This window comes from Ovis aries, chromosome 2 (assembly GCF_016772045.2).
Source record: "Ovis aries strain OAR_USU_Benz2616 breed Rambouillet chromosome 2, ARS-UI_Ramb_v3.0, whole genome shotgun sequence".
Lineage (NCBI taxonomy): Eukaryota > Metazoa > Chordata > Mammalia > Artiodactyla > Bovidae > Ovis > Ovis aries.
The window spans coordinates 97107993-97130871 of NC_056055.1; the positions used below are offsets into that span (position 1 = coordinate 97107993).

The window sequence follows — 22879 nt, forward strand, 5'->3', positions numbered from 1 at the left end:
ACAGGGCTGGAAAATGTCAATTTTCCTTCCAGTTCCAAAGAAAGGCAATGCCAAAGCATGCTCCAGTACTTTGGCCACCTAATGTGAAGAGCTGACTCATTGGAAAAGACCCTGATGCCGGGAAAGATCAAGGGCAGGAGGAGAAGGGGACACAGAAGATGAGATGGTTGGATCACATCACCGACTCAATGGACATGGGTTGGGCTAAACTCTGGGAGTTGGTGATAGACAGGCAGGCCTAGCGTGCTGCGATTCATGGGGCTGCAAAGAGTCGGACACAACCGAGTGACTGAACTCACTGAACTGATAATTTGTTTTAATGAATATTTAGGGAACTCTATATGTGTACAAAAGACTGAGTAGGATGAAAGATGAGTAAGATCAATCCCTGCAGTTAAAGAGCTGAAAAATCTAGAAATGAAGAAAATTCATGTACATAAACAGCACAATATTCCTGTTATACCATGACAAGTTTCCAAAATTAAGGTATGAGGTGAGGGAGCTATCATATACTTTTAAGTAGACAGGCTTCACTAGGTAGAGGTGAGCAAGGAGGTGTTCAGGGGAGCAGCTGCAGTATGACCAGTTTGGATAGATGAATAAAATTATCAGGTATTTCTAAAGAAGTGAACAGTTCAGTTGCAGGATAGTGTAAATGGCTTGAAGACTAGAATCGCCTGAAAGGGAGAATGCAAAGAAACTGGAGTAAGAGGGTCTTAACTTCTAAGTTGAGGAACTTGTCCTGAGTTAGGCAAGCAGCTACTGTGGACTATTGCTGCATCCTGACCACAGGACAGACTGAAATGATGCTGCACCATAGAAAGAACAGGATGGTTATCAGGCTAGATGGAATGGCACGAAAGAAGATGGAAACCAAAAGAAAGGTTTAAAGATCAAAGCAATAATCCAGACAAGATTTCAGGAGAGCATGAACTCTGACAGTGGTTATGACAGTGGAGACAAGGGGATGGATGCTGGGAACATCACAGAACTTAAAGCCTAAAGACCTGGCTGCAGATTGTATATAGAAAAAGAGAGAGGGAGGAAAGCTGACTCTAATACTCTGAATTTGGATACATATTATAATACTATTAAGCAAAATATGGAATTCAAATGCATGAATTTATCCTCAGAAATAAGATAATGAGTTTGGTTCTGGATATTTTGAGTTTGGGATTGCTCATAGTACCTGGTAGAGAAGACTACAAGGAATTGTAGACATAGATTGGGTTAATATATAAATGTGGAAGGCATCTATGTACAGGTAGGTAGTAGTTGCAATCACTGCGATAGAAGAGACAACACAATTAGGCTACAGGAAATCCTATACCTAGAGTCTTATAAGAGAAAAGTGTTTTAAACATCTATTTTTGATGGGACAGGGAGAAGATCAAGAAAAGAGAAGGGCCACTAAATGAGAAAGAAACTAGTAAAGAAAAAGAAAATACCTACAAATTGATTTAAGAAGGAATATGTTAGACACTTTTGAACTGTGGTGTTGGAGAAGACTCTTGAGAGTCCCTTGGACTGCAAGGAGATCCAACCAGTCCATCCTAAAGGAGATCAGTCCTGGGTGTTCATTGGAAGGACTGATGTTGAAGTTGAAACTCCAATACTTTGGCCATCTGATGCAAAGAGCTGACTCATTTGAAAAGACCCTGATGCTTGGAATGATTGAGGGCCTGAGGGGAAGGGGACGACAGAGGATGAGATGGTTGGATGGCATCACCGACTCAACAGACATGGGTTTGGGTGGACTCCAGGAGTTGGTGATGGACAGGGAGGCCTAGCGTGCTGCAGTTCATGGGGTTGCAAAGAGTTGGATATGACTGAGCGACTAAACTGAACTGAAACATATACTGAAGGATATAAAATATTATTGGGAAATACTTTAAAAAAACAACATAATTACAGGGATATATTGCACTCCTGTGCGATGAGACTGAATATTTAAAGAATAACTATAGATGTCAAATTTCTTCAAACTACAATGTATGTTAAAATGCAATGCAGATCAAATACCAACAGGACTTTTTTAGAAATTTGAGAAAATTGTGAGGATAGTTTAACTTGCTAAACATAGGACCAGATAAAGGATAATACTGACAGTTTAAATGCAGTGAAAATGAAAATTCCTTAATAAGAGAAAGCAAAACAGGCAGCCACAGAAAGAAGAATGATGGAGGAGACTAAACCTAAGGACCAGAACTAAATCAAATGGCCCAGGAACAGCATGGTTAATTAACTCATCGATGGTTTTCACCAGAAACAGAGAATTCAATGTGTAATTGACATTAGTTAGTCCAAGGCCAATTTCTCATAAAATTTTAGACCTAGATTTGGTTTTTACGATTTATATTGTTTTCAGGTATATAGATTTGCTCTCTGGCAGACCAGTGTTCTAATGGTAGTATCAGTTGGGTCACAGCTCTAACATGGGTTGTTGTGAAGATTAAATGAGATAATATATATAAAGTGCTCAGCACAATGTGTGGCACATAGCAAGTACGCAGTATAGCAATGGGTATTATTATTCATGCAATAGCCCTTCCGATTTCAGATAAGGAATTTGAAGCTCTGGTCATTGACAAAGATCTAACAGGAGCTGGCAGAACAAGAACTAAAATCCAGAAATTCCCTGAGGTCACAGGCTATATTTAAACCCTAGTAAGGTTTTGGTCCTGCTTTACTAATACCATGAACTATGATCACCCTACTGTGCAGGGAAGATAGAACAGGAGCTCACGTAAAGGATAAAACAGAAGTTCAGCTTTTCTTTGCTGTTTTCCTCCAAGTTCTTTCACGTTATCTGGTTCAGCTCTAAGTTAAGTGAGAATGGTATGTTACACGTTTAGGACAGAATCTATATAGTTGTTCTGTTCTTCCCTTGTATGTAGTTGGTATGTGTTGTTTAACAATAAAAGTAGTGTTCTTTTTGTTATGTTAACATTAAATATTTAGACTACCCACCAAGCGATATTTGGAACTCAGCCATTAAAAAAAAAAGGCATAAAAAGATTCCTAAAAGAACTATTTAGAATCCCTCTAGTTCGTAGTCACATACTATGTAATAGAGTTACAAACAGATCTTCCACTAGAGGGCTTTTGCTCTGGTTACAATCCTTTCGCGGATTTCAGTGTGAGCAGTATGGATGCTTAGCATCTGTCTGGTATTCAAAGGAGGGCTACGGAAAGACGGCAGCAAGGGAGCCAGGTCTACTGAATACCTGAAATGCAAGCCACGCCTCCTCAAGCCATGCCCCCTCCACCAACCATCATGCAAAAAAGCAGGAGACACTGTGATGGCAACAGGCTATTCATTAATTAACCAAAGTGGCCAAGGCTTTGTTCTCAAAAATGAGTAAATAAATGCAGTTTATGTAAAGTCTCATCTTAATGGTTCCATCTGTTTACAATTCACTAAACAATGCATCAGCCTTGATAAGAGATGGATCCTCTAGCTTTGAGGCAAGTACCTACCTAAGGGAAAGTTCCCTCCTCTTAAAACCATCTAGTATAAATTCCCTCTACAATATCTTAAGAAGGAGAAACAAAGTCACTGGAGGAAAACCTGTACTACATTTTATAACTTTGTAAGGCAACTCTGCCTCTATCTTTAAAACACTCTCTGTGTTAAAGAGATCAACTTTTTATTCATCCAGCTTTCTACATAGCTTCTACTTTGATCTTGGTTTTGCCCTGTGGAATTACACAGACTCGCTCTGATCCCTTTAGCACACAACAATATCATGACTTCACTCCGCACATATAGTCCTTCTTTTGGTTTAAATATATCTTATTCCTCAGGGGAAAGCGTTGGGATTTAAAACTTTATACCTAGGCCGTTATTGTTTCTATTAACAGGCAACACCGTGATATTCACAGAAAAAGTCAAAGTTCAGAAAATATTAAATCTATGTGTCATTCTTTAAAATACTATCTGAATCTATGTTTAAGTAGCTTGATATTTAAAGAGTGGGGAGCTATGTTGTGAGCTTATTTATGATAAATATAAAAATTGCTTAGTTATAAAGTTAAATCTAAAAAAATAGCTGAAGATGTGTTGACAGCATTAAAAGTGTGAAAAATTATTCTTAAACTAGAATAGGATTTAGAATAGAATATGATTTTAAAATATTTTGGAGTTCTATATACACGTATTTAAAAAGAAAAGAATGGGGAAAATAAAACTAGGCAAAATTCCTCCTCTTAACTATGGAGAAAGTTAAAACATACCATTTCATTCTTATTTCATTAAAGAGGTGATTTTAAAAAAGTGGCAAAGTTCAAACAGTGTACACATATTTCCCAAAATGTTGAAAATAAAGCAAATAATCTTGGGTTATAGCAATAAATACGTGGTGCATTTCTCAGTAAAAAGTCTCTGATAACTTTACAAGGAAAAATAAAATTCTAATATATATGGTTTACAAGAAAATCATTTAAAATAAAGTAGAAACAAATATTAGAGTAGCAAAGAAGAACAAAAATTCCAGGAACAAGAGTATTAATTTTAGACAGAAAATCAGACACGTTGTGAACAAACACAAAAATGTGTATCTGAGTAAACGGAAAATATCCAGTAACACAGTCACACAACTTGGGAGCTGAATAACTTAACATCGAAGTGTACACAACAAAACTGTGAAAAATACAATGATGATCAAACAGAAACACATCAGTAGGAAAATTCAACACATTCTTTCTTAGTTTTTCAATAGACAAAGTTAAAAAAAATAAAAAATTAAGTCATAGGATTTACACAAGATTAATAAAGTAAACATTGAACCACATACCACTCTAAAAGATAATTTACCTCTTTTCATGTTTTCATAGTTCATTAATAAAAACTGATAACAGAAATAATTATAATTTAATTGACTTCCATAAAAGAATATCTTATACAGATCAATGAGCAAAAAAAGGCAATCAAAAAAAAAAATTCCAACAACGGACAAAAATTACTTCTCAGTTCTCTTAGGTTTAAAGAGAAAATCAAAACTACAGTTGCACAACTGTAGGTTATATTAGAAGTGAAAACAATTAAAATATCTCTTAGAAAAACATGATATTAACCAAATATACCCTCAACTTCACATTTATACCTTTAAAAGCTTTTTAAACAGACAATATAATAAAAAGAATAAAGGAAACTAAACTTTATATTAGAGAATTTGCAAACAAAAACAGATTCAATGAAAGAAGATGAAAATTATTTATATTTATATATACACAGACATCAATTAATTTAAATGTGAAAAAGGTTGAATTCATAAATTAAAAACTGACTCTTCAAAAAACTAAAAATAAGATGGGTAATCTCCAATAGGAAAGCTACTCAAAAATTAAAAGTATAGATAGGTTTCTAACATTAGAAAGCAAAAGGGAATAGATTTCATCTCTGTCATATATGAAATTATTAGTTCTATTTCTGAGGTCTAATGTCTTTTATAACCTAATATCTCATGTTTCAATTACAGTGGTTTTATAATGTGATTTGATATTTGATAGGGTAAATTCCTGGGCTTCCCTGATGGCTCAGTAGTAAAGAAGCTGCCTGCCAATGCAGGAGACATGGGTTTGACCCCTGGGTCCAGAAGATCCCTTGGAGAAGGAAATGGCAACCCACTCCAGTCGCCAGAGAAATCCCATGGACAGAAGAGCCTGGCGGGCTATAGTCTACGGGGTCACAGAAGGGTCAGACTTAGCGACCAAACAGCAGGGTAAATCCCCACCTTAACAACTTAAAATACATTGAATATGACCACCCCACTTTTATTTTTAGTAAATTTTAATTTTAAATTATTGAAAACCTCAAAATTTATTGAGATTTTAACTGTGCATTAAATATATAAAATAACTTACATTTGTAAAGTTTCATCTTTCTACACAGGAAATGAATTTGAGTACCAATTTATTTCCACCTTCTACGTTTAACAAAAATGCTTTGTTCTTTCTCTATAACGTTCACATATTTCTTACTACAGTTAACCCTTAAGTATGTGTTACACATTTTGACATCAAAATTTTTCCCATCACAATTTCTTGCTTATTTTTAATGGTATGTAGAGTTAGACTAACAAATCAAAAATATAATAAAGCAACTTTACTAGTGAAACAAATCATATATATATATTTTTGCCAAGTATCAGAATTTCAGGTATGGCCATTATTTACTCATCATATTTCTGAAATTCTTATCATAGAAGATAATGAAAATACATAACACAGAGATCTCAATATACCATTGGAAAAGCTTTGATCAGGATTGAACAGTGGAAAGCTTGAGGATAGAGAATAATAAGATCAAGAGATTAGCCTTGGAGAGAAAAATGCCATCACTATGATCAGAGAAAAATGGTAAAGGTATGCCAGGATATCATCGAATTAGAGGGTTAAGGGGGCCTGCAAGTTGGTAGACTTCAGAAAATGTGCTTAAAAGTAGTATGTGTAGGAGAGAAATTTTCCCTGTATAGGTCATTCACTGATAGACCATTTCCAAGTAAAACTGAACTTTTAGAGGAATGATGTGGGAAAATTAATTTTTCTATTGAAATTAAAAATTATAAATACTTAAATTTTCTGAAATGTTAAAGGACTTTTAGATATTTTCATGAAAAGGAAGTGAGAAATTATTTTCATTTACAAAATTAAAGAACAAATAGGATTAATATTTCCAGCCATGTCATACATTTGGAAACCTGCAAAAAATAGTATCCTTAGTTCTAAGACATAGTACTCTCTTTCTTAATGTGTTTCAAAGGACATATTCCCCCATAGATATAGTAAAACTTTCTATTTGTGTAATGATTTTGTAAGGCTACTTGCAAAGTTCTATTATCTTTCACCATATTCTGTGAGATAAGTAAGGAAAAGGGGCCATTAACTCCATTTTACAGATGATACCATCAAGACACTCAGTTCCAATGACCCTTAGCATGCTTATGATGAAAAGGCCCCAAATATTCTGAATTCTAGGCATCTTAGCAAGAGGATGCGTCTCTTGCTTTATATGTCTAACACTATCCTTGATACTAAAATGTTCTCTAATATTTTCAGTGTTAGTATTCAAGGTTTATATTTCATGAAAAAAATTAAGTACAAAAACATCCTTAACACTGTCAAATTCAAACCCCATGCTAATAATGTCTATAAAACTCTCTCTTACATATGACATCTTTCTCATGGAAAAAAGCTGAAAAATAGCATTATTTGGAAAGAAGGCCAGACCAATTGCATTGCTGTGAATATTAATCACAAGCCTCCCATTTCAACGGAAAATACCTTAGGGTCATCCAAATCTGGAATGATCTCTTTAGTCTTTTAGGAGAACAAATTAAGGGCTGGGGCTTCCCTGGTGGCTCAGATGGTAAAGAATTCACTGGCATTGCAGGAAACCTGGGTTCAGTCCCTGGGTTGGGAAGATCCCCTAGAGGAACGCATGGCAACCTACTCCAGTATTCTTGCCTGGAGAATCCCCACGGACAGAGGAGCCTGGGGGGCTACAGTCCATGGGGTTGTAAAGAGTTGGAGATAACTGAGCAACTAAACAGCAGCATACTTCTCTTAAGACAGATACTGTGACAGCTTAGGTATGTATGTTTCATATCTCCATTAATATAAATGACATGTATACTACAAACAACATATATATCTTTGTCCTCTACTTCATCCCTTGATAAGAAAAAAATGATAGACAACCTAACTAACTGAACAAACTTGAGATACAGTGAGTTTGGGCAGCTAAACATATTCTACTTCCTATTTGAAGAATTTTTATATTACAGAGGCCATTTGAGTCTTAAGTTACATTATCAGAAGTTTAAATATATCTGAGGCAGAGGAAAGGCACTCCCTAAAACACCCAACATACAGTCCTATGGGGGACGGAGCTGCCAACAGCCTGTGGAGCAACATGCCTGTTTTATTGTGACTACTGTGATACGTTCCTCACCCACGATTCTGCATCCGTGAGAAAGACACAGTGGAGTGGTAGGAAGCACGAAGAGAATGTGCAAGACCGCTATCAGAAATGGATAGACGGGCAGGCTCGGAGCCTGATTGATAAAACAATGGCCATTTCAACAAGGAAAGATACCTTCTATGCCATTCTCTGCTCCTCCTCCTGCAGGGGCAATGATCCCACCTCCCCCCAGTCTCCCAGGACCTCCTGCCCAGGGATGAAGCTAGCCCCCCGCATGGGGGGCCCTCCCATGATGCCAATGATGGGCCCTCCTCCTCCTGGGATCATGCCGGTGGGACCTGCTCCTAGAATGAGGCTGCCTATGGGAGGCCACATACCCAAGATGCCTGGGCCCCCAATGATGAGACCTTCTGCCTGTCTCATGATGGTACCCACCTGGCGAGGAAAGACCTGACCAGAAAGATAAATAGATTGGGGAGCCTCTTCATATCAATTTTATATTACTTGCTTTACTTCACCAGAGGATCATGGTGCTGTGACTTGGGGTGTTCTCCAAGAGCATAAAAAGGAAAACTGGTTCCCCCTTCCTATCAAAGTGACAGTAGTTTTGGAGGGAAGTAATGGGACCAAAAAAAAAGCAATTTTCATTTGTATTGTGAAATGTGAAAATAAAATTTTCAACTCTTTAAAAACAATCCTGTGGGAAATCATGTAATCAACACATATATAAAAGCCTGACTTGATTAAAAAGGAAAACCAAAATGATAGGTATCACTATAGAATAGTCGGGTGAGTATAAGTTTGACCTGCCGGGTTACTTCCGTTTAATACATATTAAAAGTTCCTGTGCTGATTCAGTCAGTGAAGGTAGGTTTCTTATTTAACAATGCTAGTGCTGAGAAATAGCAATTTTTATAAACAAACTAGAATTAGAGATCAGGCTGCAATCAACTTTGGAATACCAAGCTGGGAGATAAGTTATTAATCATCTAAAAGAAAAAGCCAAATAATAAGCTTTCTAGAGCTACTCTAGACCATGGTGTTACTTAGAACACCTCCTCCCCTCACCCAAAATATTTGTTGTTCAGTAATTCAGTTGTGTCCAACTCTTTGTGACCCCATGGACTCTAGCACGCCAGGCTTCCCTTTCCTTCACCATCTTTCAGAGCTTGCTCAGACTCATGTCCATTGAGTCGGTGATGCCATCCAACCATCTCATCCTCTATCGTCCCCTTCTTATCCTGCCTTCAATCTTTCCCAGCATCAGGGTCTTTTCTAATGAGTCAGTCCTTTGTAATAGGTGACCAAAATACTGGAGGTTCATCTCTAGCATCATTCCTTCCAATGAATATTCCAGACTGCTTTCCTTTATGATTGACTGGTTTGATCGCCTTGCAGTCCAAGGGACTCTCAAGAGTCTTCTCCAACACTACAGTTCAAAAGCATCCGTTCTTTAGTGCTCAGTCTTCTTTATGGTCCAACTCTCAGATCCATAAATGACTACTGGAAAAACCACAGCTTTGACTGGATGGACTTCTGGTGGTAAAGTAATGTCTCTGCTTTTTAATATGCTGTCTAGGTTGGTCATAGCTTTTCTTCCAAGGACCAAGCATCTTTTAATTTCATGGCTGCAGTCACCATCTGCAGTGATTTTGCAGCCCAAGAAAATAAAGTCTGTCATTGTTTCCCATCTATATGCCATGAAGTGATGGGACCAGAGCCCAAGAAAAGAAAATCTGTCAAAATCTTAGTTTTTGAATGTTGAGTTTTAAGCCAACTTTTTCATTCTCCTCTCTTGCCTTCATCAAGAGGCTCTTTAGTTCTTCCTTTTCTGCCATAAGGGTGGTATCATCTGCATATCTGAGGTTATTGATATTTCTCCTGGCAATCTTGATTCCTGCTTGTGCTTCATCCAGCCTGGCATTTTGTATGATGTACTCTGAATATAAGTTAAATAAGCAGGGTGACAATATACAGCCTCGACAAACTGCTTTCCCAATTTGGAACTAGTCCATTGTTCCATGTCTGGTTCTAATTGTGCTTCAACATGTACACATACAAATGTGCACAATTACATATATTAACATATATGTTAACATATATTAACATATATCAACATATAACATATTACATATATTATACATATATAATATGATTTGTGGGAAGATTTTTTTAGGAAAAATAAGGTGCAGAGTACATTTTACTTTAGAAAATACCTTTCCAACACTGTACCTATCTACCTATCTATCTATCTATCTATCTTCCTAAACTCAATTTGATTCATGTGGCTATTTATTCATAGGAAAAATCTTTGAAGTTTTACCCAAAACCCTCTAGAGTAATTAGACCTGAAGATGTATACTTCTTCTGTTGAGGGTGGAAGTTTAATGTATTTGATATACTCAGACCAGTGATTGAGTTTAGATCAGGATATTAATCTTCATTTTTCAAGTTTCTTAGAATAACTGTGGCTATAAATGTGTTTAATAGGCTTACTACACATGAACTGCAACAAGAATTATTTAAAACTAAAAATAAGAAGGAAAGTAAGAGGATAGTCTTTGTTTTTTTCTTCTTTTTTTTCACAATAATGTGATTTACAAAAGAAGGTTCCTTAAAATAATGGGCCATAAGAGATTTTTCTAGATTGAAGTAGGTTGATTGAATAATCAAATTCCACAGTCTAATGGAAATAATAAACCTGCTAAAGCCCAACTTTGCAAAAAAAAAAAAACCCACTTGAGTTTATTGGAGAGGATTTTGTATCAATGCTAAATGAGATAGCAAGCATGCAAGAATAATTATTTTTACTTACTGTTCTCATTAAAGAAAAAAATTGAGTTATCATTCTTTTAGTCAGAAATAAAAATTCTTTCCCTATCATTACCATTAACTTGACTTGTTTTATAATTTAAAGAAGAAATCCTTTAAAATTCTTTCTTGAAGTAAAAGAAGGAACAGGCAATTTGAATCAAACAAAAGGGGGCACTTTTTCTTTGATCTAACAATTATCTTAAGTTTTTGACAAAAGTGCTACAAATTATTCTGATGGGAAGGGTAATGTTTGGGTGCCATGACTATTATGCTTCAATTTAACATTCACTTTCAGACATGAAAAATTCTGACTATAGAGACAAGAGGAAAAAAAAAAAAGTTCTGTTTTCTCACTGTGGGAAGAAATAAAAGTTGACTAAAAGTGAGTAATACTTGAAGTCCCTGTCCTCATGGACCTTACAAACTTGTGGTTAGGAAAGTAAAGGGTTTGGCATGTTGGTAACATCTTTTTGAGTTCTCATAATACACTGACTTCCATGCCACTAGTTTCAAAATATGCAGAGAGACATTGGTTTCTGGGAAGATGGAATGGACGTACTTTCCCCTATTTCTGTCACTAAGTGCAACTAAAAATCCCATAGCATATACACAAAGTGAACATAAAAGTTTGAGGGGCAAGGTGGGCTTTCTTTTCCCTAATATATATAGATTTGGAGCTGAAGAACCCAGTAGCATGGAAACACCAACAACGGGTACAGACCAAAATAGTGCCAACGGAAGTCTCCCCTCAGGGATGCAGGGGACACAGGCTTGATCCCTGGCCGGGGAGCTAAGATCCCATATGTCAAGGAGAAACTAAGCCAGTGAGCCCAGCTAGAGAGTCTGTGTGCTGTAATGAAAGATCCTGCGGGCTGCAGCTAGGACTCGACCCAGGCAAATAAATTAAATATTTCCTTTTTAAAAGTCTGCCCTCCAGTGAAAGGGCCAGGCACGGGGCAGCTTAGCAAGACAGGAAATTTGTAGAAAATAATGGTTCTGCTCCAGGCAAAGACTACAGAAAAAACCTCTGGCCCCACCTGTACTCATGCCAGCAAGGGCTGAATGGGGAGAACAGGCAGCTAGCCCGGAGGGACTGTAACAAAGCCAGCACCCTCCCCAGAGTGGGGTCAGACAGGAAGCAGGGTTTTCATCTCTGTCAATCAGTAAGGAGAGGCCAGTGGAGACCCTGTGGGGATTTGGTTCTTCCACCCACACTGGGGAGTAATGAGGAGCCTCTCCCTTTGAGGGCTTGTCAGAGGAGGACTGGGGGAGAGTCAGGACATGTACCATTACCCAGGGCTGGCAAAGCCATGCCTACCACGGTGTCAGCAGAGAACTAGTGGGGAACAGGAACGCCCATCTCCATCTAGCAGGATAGGACCCTCCCTACCCAGTCAATATATGCCTAGAGGTCACCTCCACCTAGAAGCAATAAGGTGCCTTCTCCCTTTCTCTAAGGGTACACACAGACTAAAAAAAAAAAAAAAAAGAATTTTCCCTGGTGCAAAAACGGAGACTTTTCCATTCCCCTCCCCTTGCTTAGAGCATTTGCTTTAGAAAACTTTTATTTGTGATTCTTTTCCTGCCTCTTTGAGCAATATGTACATCTTTTTGAAAGCTAAATAAGCCTCTTGCCAGTGTTGAAGAACCTAGGAACTTTTTTGCACAAGGACCTGGCTGCCCTCTCCTTGAAACTAAATCATCAAAGAAGATAACACCTCTATCCCCAGTTTCCATGGAAGGACAGAAGCCTGAATTTCTCAGGATGGGGCAAAGCTACCTCGTGTCCTATAGATATGAGAAGTTTAATTCTCATTTGGATAAAGGCACTTAGGAAACACAGATTGTCACCCTAGTTATCAGGCCAATTTAGGATGAACTCTGTGTGACAAATATTAAGTCCTCTTATGTGAGAATTAGTTATCATTTATCCTGAAAACATGCAGGCTATGGATTGTATCTTCTGGTTATACAAAAGGCTGAGATTTCTTTCTGTTTTTGCAGTCTCAGAAGATTGCCTGTGATACGCATCACAGTCTGGTTTCAATTATTCAGTGACAAAACTGTTCCCTTGTCTCTCTTTGGGGAGAATTTTTTTCTGGGTTGGCAGAATATTTTATTTTTGATTATATTTTACTAAGAGTAAAAGTAAAAATGATTATGCTAACATACTGATGTTGAAGGGGCTCAGAGCAATCCTCCTCCCAAGTGTCACTTTTGCATATGAATTACATTGACCTGAAGTTCAGGACCAAAGACTCAGGAAAAAGCTGTTTTGTTTTGTTTTGTTTTTTACCTTCATCTTAATTGGCTAAAATAATTTAGATAGATGACCTGGTACAGGGAGAAAACTATCACAAGAGATTAAAAAAACATGGGCCAGGTGTGGTAAGTTAGGGGGAAGCCGGCCTGGCCTATTTGTTCAAAGTCCTCTCTGTGCCTACTGTCTCTGAATGGCAAGGCGAGCATTTGTTTATCAAATATTTTCTCTTTCCATCTTTTTGTGAACTGTCTTCCTTTCTCTTGAAACTGCACACTCCAATCTCTTTTTCCTTAGCTCAGAATGGCATATGAGCCTCAACTGCTTGCCTGTTAGGGAACCACTCATTGTCTGTGGATTTCCTGTACACACATCATTTTTTCATTACTCTTAGGTCAATTTAACTAACAGACCAGCCAAAAGAACCTAGAAGGGTAGAGGAAAATTTTCCTCCCCTACAATACATAAGTTAATGTATTATGTATTTATATCTGATATATAAAATAAAGTAATATAACAGCACATTAATATATATTAATAACAGGGAAAATAAATCTCAAAATTTAAAAACAAGTCAGAGACAGAGAGGGATAATATATAATGATAAAAGGGTCAGTTCTTCAAGAAGGTGTAGCAATCTGAAAAGTGCCTACGTATGTGCGTATGCTCAGTCGCGTCTGACTCTTTGCAACCCTATGGACTGTAGCCCACCAGGATCCTCTGTCCATGGCATTTTTCAGGCAAGGATACTGGAGTGGATTGTCATTCCCTTTCCCAGGGGATCCTCCCAACCCAGGGACTGAACCTGAATCTCCTGTGTCTCCTGCATTGGCAGGCCATTCTTTACCACTGAGCCACCTGGGAAGCCCTGTAACAAACAACAGGACTGCAGAATAGCACAGAGATTATGGGTGAGACTGTATATCTGAAGTTGATCTCATTGAAGTAATAGCAGAAAGAAGAGTGGGAGAGAGGATGGAATATTAGAGCAAGAGGAGATCTTGATTCACATGTAAATTCTATCACTAAATAGCTATGTGACCTTGGACAATTCACTTAATCTTGCTGAACCTCAGTTTCTGCATTTTTTGTAAAATCTATAGTTACATAGATGACTCACAAGTTTCTTTCCAGTCTAAAAGTTTAGATCTCTCTGAGATCATGTAATTTTGTGTGTTCTGGAAATGGATAATTTTGAGAACAAGCACAAATACTTATAATGAGAGTTTTTAAAGTAGATTTTTTTTATATATTCTTAAAAGAATTTTGGAAATGGTTTATACAGAGATAATAATATAGATGGAATGGAGGTTAAGAAATCAGTCAACAAGTTTTGAAACAAACCACATTGTAAATATCTTACTCTGAAAATAGCATACCACTTTTGAAATGGCCTTAGCATATACTAAAGAACACCCTGAGCATAATGCCAAAATTCACATATGAATAGTAGATTATTTTAAAATGGGAACTATGGTTGAGAGAAATCAACAGATTGTACTTCCATTCTAAGCCAACATTATTCTGACCTTGAATCATGAGTCATATTTCAAGAAAAATCCAGTCAAATTAGAGCAATCAGTGAAAATGCATGTTCTATTTTACTACATATAGCATTATATATAGTACATATGTACTCACAGATGTATATTATGCCATAATATATATATATATCATAGTAGATATATATTATGCAATATAATAGTATCAGAAAATACTACTCTATTAAAAACCTTAAAGGGACTTCCCTGTTGGTCCAGTGGTTAAGACTTAGTGTTTCTGCTGCAGGAGGAACAAGTTCAATCCCTGGTTGGGAAATAAGATTCCACATGCTCCATGGCCAAAAAGTTAAATAAATAAATGGGCCAAAATATTTTAAAAATCTTATAAATAATTTCCTTCAACACCACTTTATACCAGTGAGGAGATTAATAATAGCATTTGAGTGACATAGTGAGCAATATACAAAATGAGGCGATCTTGGTATTTCATTACATCCATATCAGTTCAGTTCAGTCATCCAGTCATGTCTGACTCTTTGCAACCCCATGGACTGCAGCATGCGAGGCCTCCCTGTCCATCATCAACTCCTGGAGTTTACTCAAACTCATGCCCATTGAGTTGGTGATGCCATCCAACCATCTCATCCTCTGTCGTCCCCTTCTCCTTTCACCTTCAATCTTTCCCAGCAACAGGGTCTTTTCAAATGAGTCAGTTCTTTGCATCAGGTAGCTAAAGTATTGGAGCTTCAGCATCAGTCCTTCCAATGAACATTCAGGACTGATTTCCTTTAGGACGGACTGGTTGGATCTCTTTGCAGTCTGGGGGCTCTCAAGAGTCTCCTCCAATGTAACAGTTCAAAAGCATCAATGCTTCGGTTCCCAGCTTTCTTTATAGTCCAACTCTCACATCCATACACGACTACTGGAACAACCATGACTTTGACTAGATGGACCTTTGTTGGTAAAGTAATGTCTCAGCTTTTTAACATGCTGTCTAGGTTGGTCATAACTTTTATTCCAAGGAGCAAGCATCTTTTTTATTTTTACTTTATTTTACTTTATAATACTGTATTGGTTTTGCCATACATTGACATGAATCCATCACGGGTGTACATGCGATCCCAAACATGAACCCCCTTCCCACCTCCCTCCCCACAACATCCCTCTGGGTCATCCCCGTGCACCAGCCCCAAGCATGCTGTATCCTGCATCGGACATAGACTGGTGATTCGATTCTTACATGATAGTATACATGTTTCAATGCCATTCTCCCAAATCATCCCACCCTCTCCCTCTCCCTCTGAGTCCAAAAGTCCGCTATACACATCTGTGTCTTTTTTGCTGTCTGGACCAAGCATCTTTTAATTTCATGGCTGCAGTCATCATCTGCAGTGATTTTGGAGCCCCCCAAAATAAGTCTCTCACTGTTTCTATTGTTTCCCTGTCTATTTGCCATGAAGTGATGGGACCAAATGGCATGATCTTTGTTTCCTGCATGTTGAGTTTTAAGCCAGTTTTTTCACTCTCCTCTTTCACTTTCATCAAGAGTCTGTCAGGAATATGGTCAAGTCAAGATGTAGCTGCTGCTATGCTATGCTCAGTCATTTCTGACTCTTTGTGACTATATGGATTGTAGCACATTAGGCTCCTCTGTTCATGGGATTTTCCAGGCAAGAATACTGGAATGGGTTGCCATTTCCTCCTCCAGGGAATCTTCCTGACTCAGGGATTGAAGCTGCACCTCCTGGTTCTCCTGCACTGCAGGCAGGTCTCTACCACTGAGCTATCGGAGAAGCCCTCAAGATGTAGATAAGGGTGTTAATTTAGAGTAACTTAAATAAATGGTGCCACATTCCCTGTATTCAAAATAATTAAACAAAAGAAGCAGGCATTTAAAAATAAAAGTTCTATAAGCTACATGTTAACATGAAAAGTAAGTAACAAGTAAGTATTTTCAGAACAACTATCAAACCTAACTTCCTCATGTTTCAACTTGCTAAAAGAAAAAGAATACATAGTTATTATTTTCTTCTATAAACAGGTGGGAAAAGTAAAGCAGAAAAAAATAAATGGATGTTTTCAAGTCATTACAGTACATATATTGATTTTCATGGGGCATTAAAACAGATGCACATTTCTTTCTTTGAGAGTACAGTTTCATTAAATCTTAAAAGTACACTGTAGGATATTGACAGATGCCCAATGAGGAATTCTGTCAACAAGCGTTTTTTGACCACTTAACTCTGCAGGTCACTATTCTAAATACAATGAGACGTTACAAAAGAAATGCAAGGCATGGCCCTTGGCTTTATGGAAATTAAAAGCAAAGACTGGTGCACACTTTAGAATTTAAGATAATCTGTTGTAGTAGGTGAGCAAAGGAACATTCTCATTTCCTTCACTCAGTCAAGAGGTAAATATATTCCTAGCTGTTCTCAGAAGTTAAACGATTCCTCTTACTTGCATTATATTTTTGTAACCATGTTTTTAGTAGTTCCTCCTGGAAATTAAATAAATGTTAAATGAAGAAAATCTCTTATCAACTTCAAACAACAGAATTGGTTAAGATGGTAGGAATTCAAAATTCCCGGGTTTGGAAGCAGTCCAATTTGGAGCCAAATGGCATTTTCACCACTTTAACCATGTAGCCTGGGGAACTTCACCTCCCCTCTGACCTCAGATCTCATTTTCCTCATTTCTTAAACCAGGCTCATAAAAGGCCAACCTAAGAGCACAACTGTAAAAAATAAATTATATATACATACATATTAAAGTGTTTAGTATACTACCTAGTACATAGTAGCTGCTTAGTAAATTTTAGGCATCTGACCTGCCTCTTGAGAAATCTGTATGCAGGTCAAGAAGCAACAGTTAGAACTGGACATGGAACAACAGACTGGTTCCAAATAGGAAAAGGAGTCTGTCAAGGCTGTATATTGTCACCCTGCTTATTTAACTTCTATGCAGAGTACATCATGAGAAACGCTGGACTGGAAGAAACACAAGCTGGAATCAAGATTGCCAGGAGAAATATCAATAACCTCAGATATGCAGATGACACCACCCTTATGGCAGAAAGTGAAGAGGAACTAAAGAGCCTCCTGATGAAAGTGAAAGAGGAGAGTGAAAAAGTTGGCTTAAAGCTCAACATTCAGAAAGCGAAGATCATGGCATCTGGTCCCATCATTTCATGGCAAATAGATGGGGAAACAGTGGAAACAGTGTCAGACTTTATTTTTTGGGGCTCCTAAATCACTGCAGATGGTGATTGCAGTCATGAAATTAAAAGACGCTTACTCCTTGGAAGGAAAGTTATGACCAACCTAGATAGTATATTCAAAAGCAGAGACATTACTTTGCCGACTAAGGTCCATCTAGGCAAGGCTATGGTTTTTCCAGTAGTCATGTATGGATGTGAGAGTTGGACTGTGAAGAAAGCTGAGCACTGAAGAATTGATGCTTTTGAACTGTGGTGTTGGAGAAGACTCTTGAGAGTCGCTTGGACTGCAAGGACCAGTCCATTCTAAAGGAGATCAGCCCTGGGATTTCTTTGGAGGGAATGATGCTAAAGCTGAAGCTCCAGTACTTTGGCCATTTCATGCGAAGAGTTGACTCATTGCAAAAAACTCTGATGCTGGGAGGGATTGGGGGCAGGAGGAGAAGGGAACGACAGAGGATGAGATGGCTGGATGGCATCACGGACTCGATGGACGTGAGTCTGGGTGAACTCCCGGAGTTGGTGATGGACAGGGAGGCCTGGCATGCTGCGATTCATGGGGTTGCAGAGAGTCAGACACGACTGAGTGACTGAACTGAACTGACTGAACATTAATAATAACAATACGATTGTTACTTCTAAAATTTGTCAGAATATAATAAGGAACATTTATGTTTAGGTATGGTTTCCACTGTACTATTGGAATATGACAATAAAATGGGATTAAAAGAAGCCTAAAATATGCAGAAATGTTTCCCTATTTTCTCAACACCTTCTTAATATACTGTATCCAGTTTTTCAGAATAAAGAGACTACTTTCATGCCCTTTGTTTTATATGCCTAGATGCATATAGACACATGTATTTATTTCACATCTAGTACAAAGAATATATCACCATGACACTCAATGAAGAAAAATCATAGAGTTTGTAGCAACCGATGACTTTCAGCAACACTTTAAATCCCATGAGAGGGCTCACTTCCAACATATCCACCTTGTAACTTATTTATAAAGGTTCCAGGAAATCTCTTTTCCTGAAGGACAATTTTACTTTTGGTTAGAAGATAAAGTTCCCTGAAGGCTGCCACTCAAACAACTTCTCTACAAACAACCAATAGGAACACCAAGTCTAATACATACATTCATTTAGAATCTAACTGTTCTACAGTTTGCCATTTACTACACTCCTTCCTCTCAATTTTATGTCAAAATAGTTGTGAAAATAGGTTTATATACAGCCCAAGGAAACTAATGAATTGTTTTGGTCTTGTTTTAGAGGCACTCGAGATTACTTAGCTATTTCTAGATTTAAAGCAACATCTGTACAGGTGTTACAGATAGGAATCTGTTGCCTCCTTTATGCAAGGTAGAGTTCTAGGACATGGGAACTTGAAGTAGGCAAGTTTTCTCATGCTGATTTCTTTAATAATGTAATAGGATGAAATTAACAAATAAATAGACTAAATAATAGGTCAATAATGTAATTTCAGGTAGTATCATGAAGAAAAGGAAGCATAATAATGGGATAAGAATGATGAAATGTGGGGGAGGGGGCTGTACATTCCATGGGGTACTTTTGGAAAGTTTCACTTAGGAAATGATGTTTGAGCATAAACATAAAATGATATAAAACAGCCAGCCACAAGAATAGGAAAAGAACATTCCAGACAGAAGGAAGAACAAGCATCAAAGAACACAATACACTTAAGAAACGAAAACAATTCATTAAAATGAAACTAATAGAGTAAAAATCTTAATTCATTTAGCTTAATTAAGGCAATATGAAATTTTTATTGTAGAAAATTTGGAACATACAGCAAAGTATAAAAATAAACATTTTACATAAACTATTTAAAAAGTTTTGGTATTTGGGTATGTATCTTTCCATAATTTTTAGATACTTACATAGAAAAGGGAAAAGCATAAAATACCCTACTGTGTATAATTTTTATTCTACCTTTTTTAAAAACTTAATTGATTAGGAGGACCTAATCTATTCAGTCATTAACATAATTCATAGACATAGTTTATAGGGGCTGCATGTTATTCCCTCATACAAAAGCAGTGTCTTTTATGTAATCAACGTCCCATGTTGGATTTTTAGGTTGTTTTTATTTTTCTATATATTTATTTGCTCCAAAAGAAATTCTGTAATCAGTATTTTTATGAAAATATCTTTGTCACAATTTTATATAGTTTCTTGGAATTTGGAAGTAAGATTCATTTTGATCTTTAACATTAAAATAGTAAAGAGCCTGTCTTAGTCTCATTAGACTCTATACACATTTAATAAACAATAAAATCATTTAAAGAGACTTTTAAAAATTTATTATTTTGTCTATCTGTCATGTATATACATTTGTATGGCCACTGGTCTTTTAAAAGAATTCATCAACACAGAAGACCATTCTCATCTGCAGGAGAGTGGTCATTAAAGAAGAGAGGATTCTGTGATTTACAAGAGATCACTAGTGAAATGACCTCCCAGAGACTCACTAAAATTACGACTACCAGAAGTCTTTGACTCAGGATTTAGAAAAAAATCTTAGCTTCTTTACAGTTCAGTAACAGAAAGTAATTCTAAAGGTAAGATAGCATTTTAGCAATGATGGATCTATTGAAATTTGTACTTACAGCTTTATTTTGAGCTACCTTGATCTCCACATGTGTTTCACCAACCCTTTCTGATCCACATGCTTATTTATTGTCTTTCTAACTTATCCTAGAGCTATTTCTGCCCACTGGAGGAACAACATCAATAAACTGCAAGATTCTATTACGTTTAGCCAACAAATGTTGATTTTTCCTATTGGGTTTAATTTGTTGGTCTGCTATCATGGTGGTTCTAATATGTCATTTAGTGACCTTTCCTTCTCTATATTCTATGTAATATTAATTCTTTTATGTACTTACATTGGAGGATGAATTTTTGATGTGCAATTGTCGTTCCAGATAATTATGGTGTTATTGATTAATGCATGAAAACAGACACATAGCTAAGCAACCAAGGCAGTACACTAGAAGTTAAAGAATACCAGATTTTATCCCCTTGTCTTCTATTGACTTGGAAGACCAACTTGAGTAGGCAACTTAACCTCCTTCCTAAGAAATATACTCTTATGGTGATGCATCTATGTTATCTGTCAAGTGGGAATGATGCCTTGTATTGATTTTTTCTTTAGATGATGAAGTATGTGTCTAATCAAGCTCATTTTAAAGCACTTCACAAATACAAAGGCTATAAAAATACTGAGAAAGGCTGCTATGCTCACTGGAATAAAAATGTTCCTGAAAAATATATTTCTAACTAAGGGTTGTAAGAGAAAAATATCTTACTTCCATCCTGAGAGAACTACCTCTGTGACTCTGCCCTTGTTTTTTGCCAAGGGTGAGAACTGAACAAGAAATGTACAGGTACTCGGATAAATATATCTGAAGATAAATTAGACATCTTATTTTCATATAAACATATTAAAAGACCATTATAGAAAACTGTGTGGGCCTTAAAATCACTGAAAACAAACACACACACCCCAAGACTCTTTCTTTAATATTCTGTTCAACTTGGGCTTCTTATGCATGCTTCATTAAAAATATCTTCCAGGAATTTCTTCCCAGTCTGTTGAGACTAACAACTATCCCACCAAAGAACTCTCTCAGAGAGGTTTAGAAATAAATCTGAATTCCATAGTGCAATGGAAGCTGTGAACTATACCACAGAACATCTTTCACAGTCATTGGGGTATTTATTTTTCCTCCTCTCATCTGTACATTCACTGACTCGCCAACCACACCAAAGCTTATACCATGTGTATAAGTCATATCCACGAGGAATTACTTTTTTCTTCTGAAGCCTGGAAGTTTAGGCATGCATGGCTTTAACTTTTCAAACAAGGCAGTGAATATTTCATAAGTTAAGAAATTTAAAGAAAATCGCAGGAGGATTGGTCCCAGATCACCTTTATTTGTCTTTTGGGTATATATGTATGGGTTTTGTTTTCATTTCATTATTTCAAATGCTTGTGCTTGTTTAGAATTTGTCTGTCTGCATGTGCAAAGCACAGCATGTCCTGATGAAAAAAGGCTCTGTTCTGGTACTAGCCTGGTACTGTGAGTGTTGTTTCCTGGTCCCCCTAGTCTTGGTACCAGGATTCTGATATTTAATAGACTCTGCCATTGAGAATACACACAATTTCTCCTTTATAATGCCCACCGATGGGCATTAGAATTATGTGACAATTCATGTACGCACTGCTATCTTCAAAATGTAAAACCAACAAGGACTTGTTGTATAGCACATGGAACTCTACTCAATGTTATGTGGCAGCCTGGATGGAAGTGGGGTTTGGGGGAGAATGGATTCATGTATATGTATGGTTGAATTCCTTCACTGTTCATGTGAAATTACCACAACATTGCTAATTGGCTATGAAAGCGAAACTGAAAGTTGCTCAGTCATGTCCAACTCTTTGGGAACCCATAGACTATAGAGTCCATGGAATTCGCCACACCAGAATACTGGAGTAGGTAGCCTTTCCCTTTTCCAGGGGATCTTCCCAACCCACATTGCAGGCAGATTCTTTACCAGCTGGGCCACAAGGGAAGCCCAAGAATACTGGAGTGGGTGGCCTATTCCTTCTCCAGCAGATCTTCCTGACCCAGGAATGGAACCGAGGTCTCCCGCATTGCTGGCGGATTCTTTACCAACTGAACTATATACCCCAGTACAAAATAAAAAGTTTAAAATTTGAAGATAAAAGACAAATACGTGACAATCAGAATAAAATGAGACCTTGCTGAGATTAATTTTACCCAAAATACATGATTGTGGTAGGATATACATATACATTCAGACTCAATTCAATTTTCTTTCTCTATGTCATATAGGAAGGAAGGTACTGGAAGAAGAAATATTTTTCTTCACATCCTGGAAAGGTTTGGGGATGAATTTCTCCCAGCCCTATATGAGAAGGAATGATAATTTTGCTTGATAATACTTTGGAATCTGGGTTTACAGGTCATATACAGTCTACGAGAAAACAGAAGTTTTGTGAGAGAGAAGGAAGAGATAGAGGGAATGAGGGAGAAGGAAAATAAAAAAGGGAGGAGAGAGAGAGAAGAAGATGAGAGAGAACAGGAATGGGGAGAGGGGAAAGAGAGA

General features: G+C 37.2%; 1 protein-coding gene and 1 pseudogene across 5 annotated transcripts in view; one reads left to right on the forward strand and one right to left on the reverse strand.

Moving 5' to 3' along the window:
* The window catches only part of LINGO2 (leucine rich repeat and Ig domain containing 2), a 1524944-nt gene that overhangs the window by 398176 nt on the left and 1103889 nt on the right, over positions 1 to 22879 (reverse strand). The gene's annotated exons all lie outside the window — the stretch shown is intronic.
* On the forward strand, positions 2521 to 8390 carry LOC105611750 (U1 small nuclear ribonucleoprotein C-like; annotated as a pseudogene).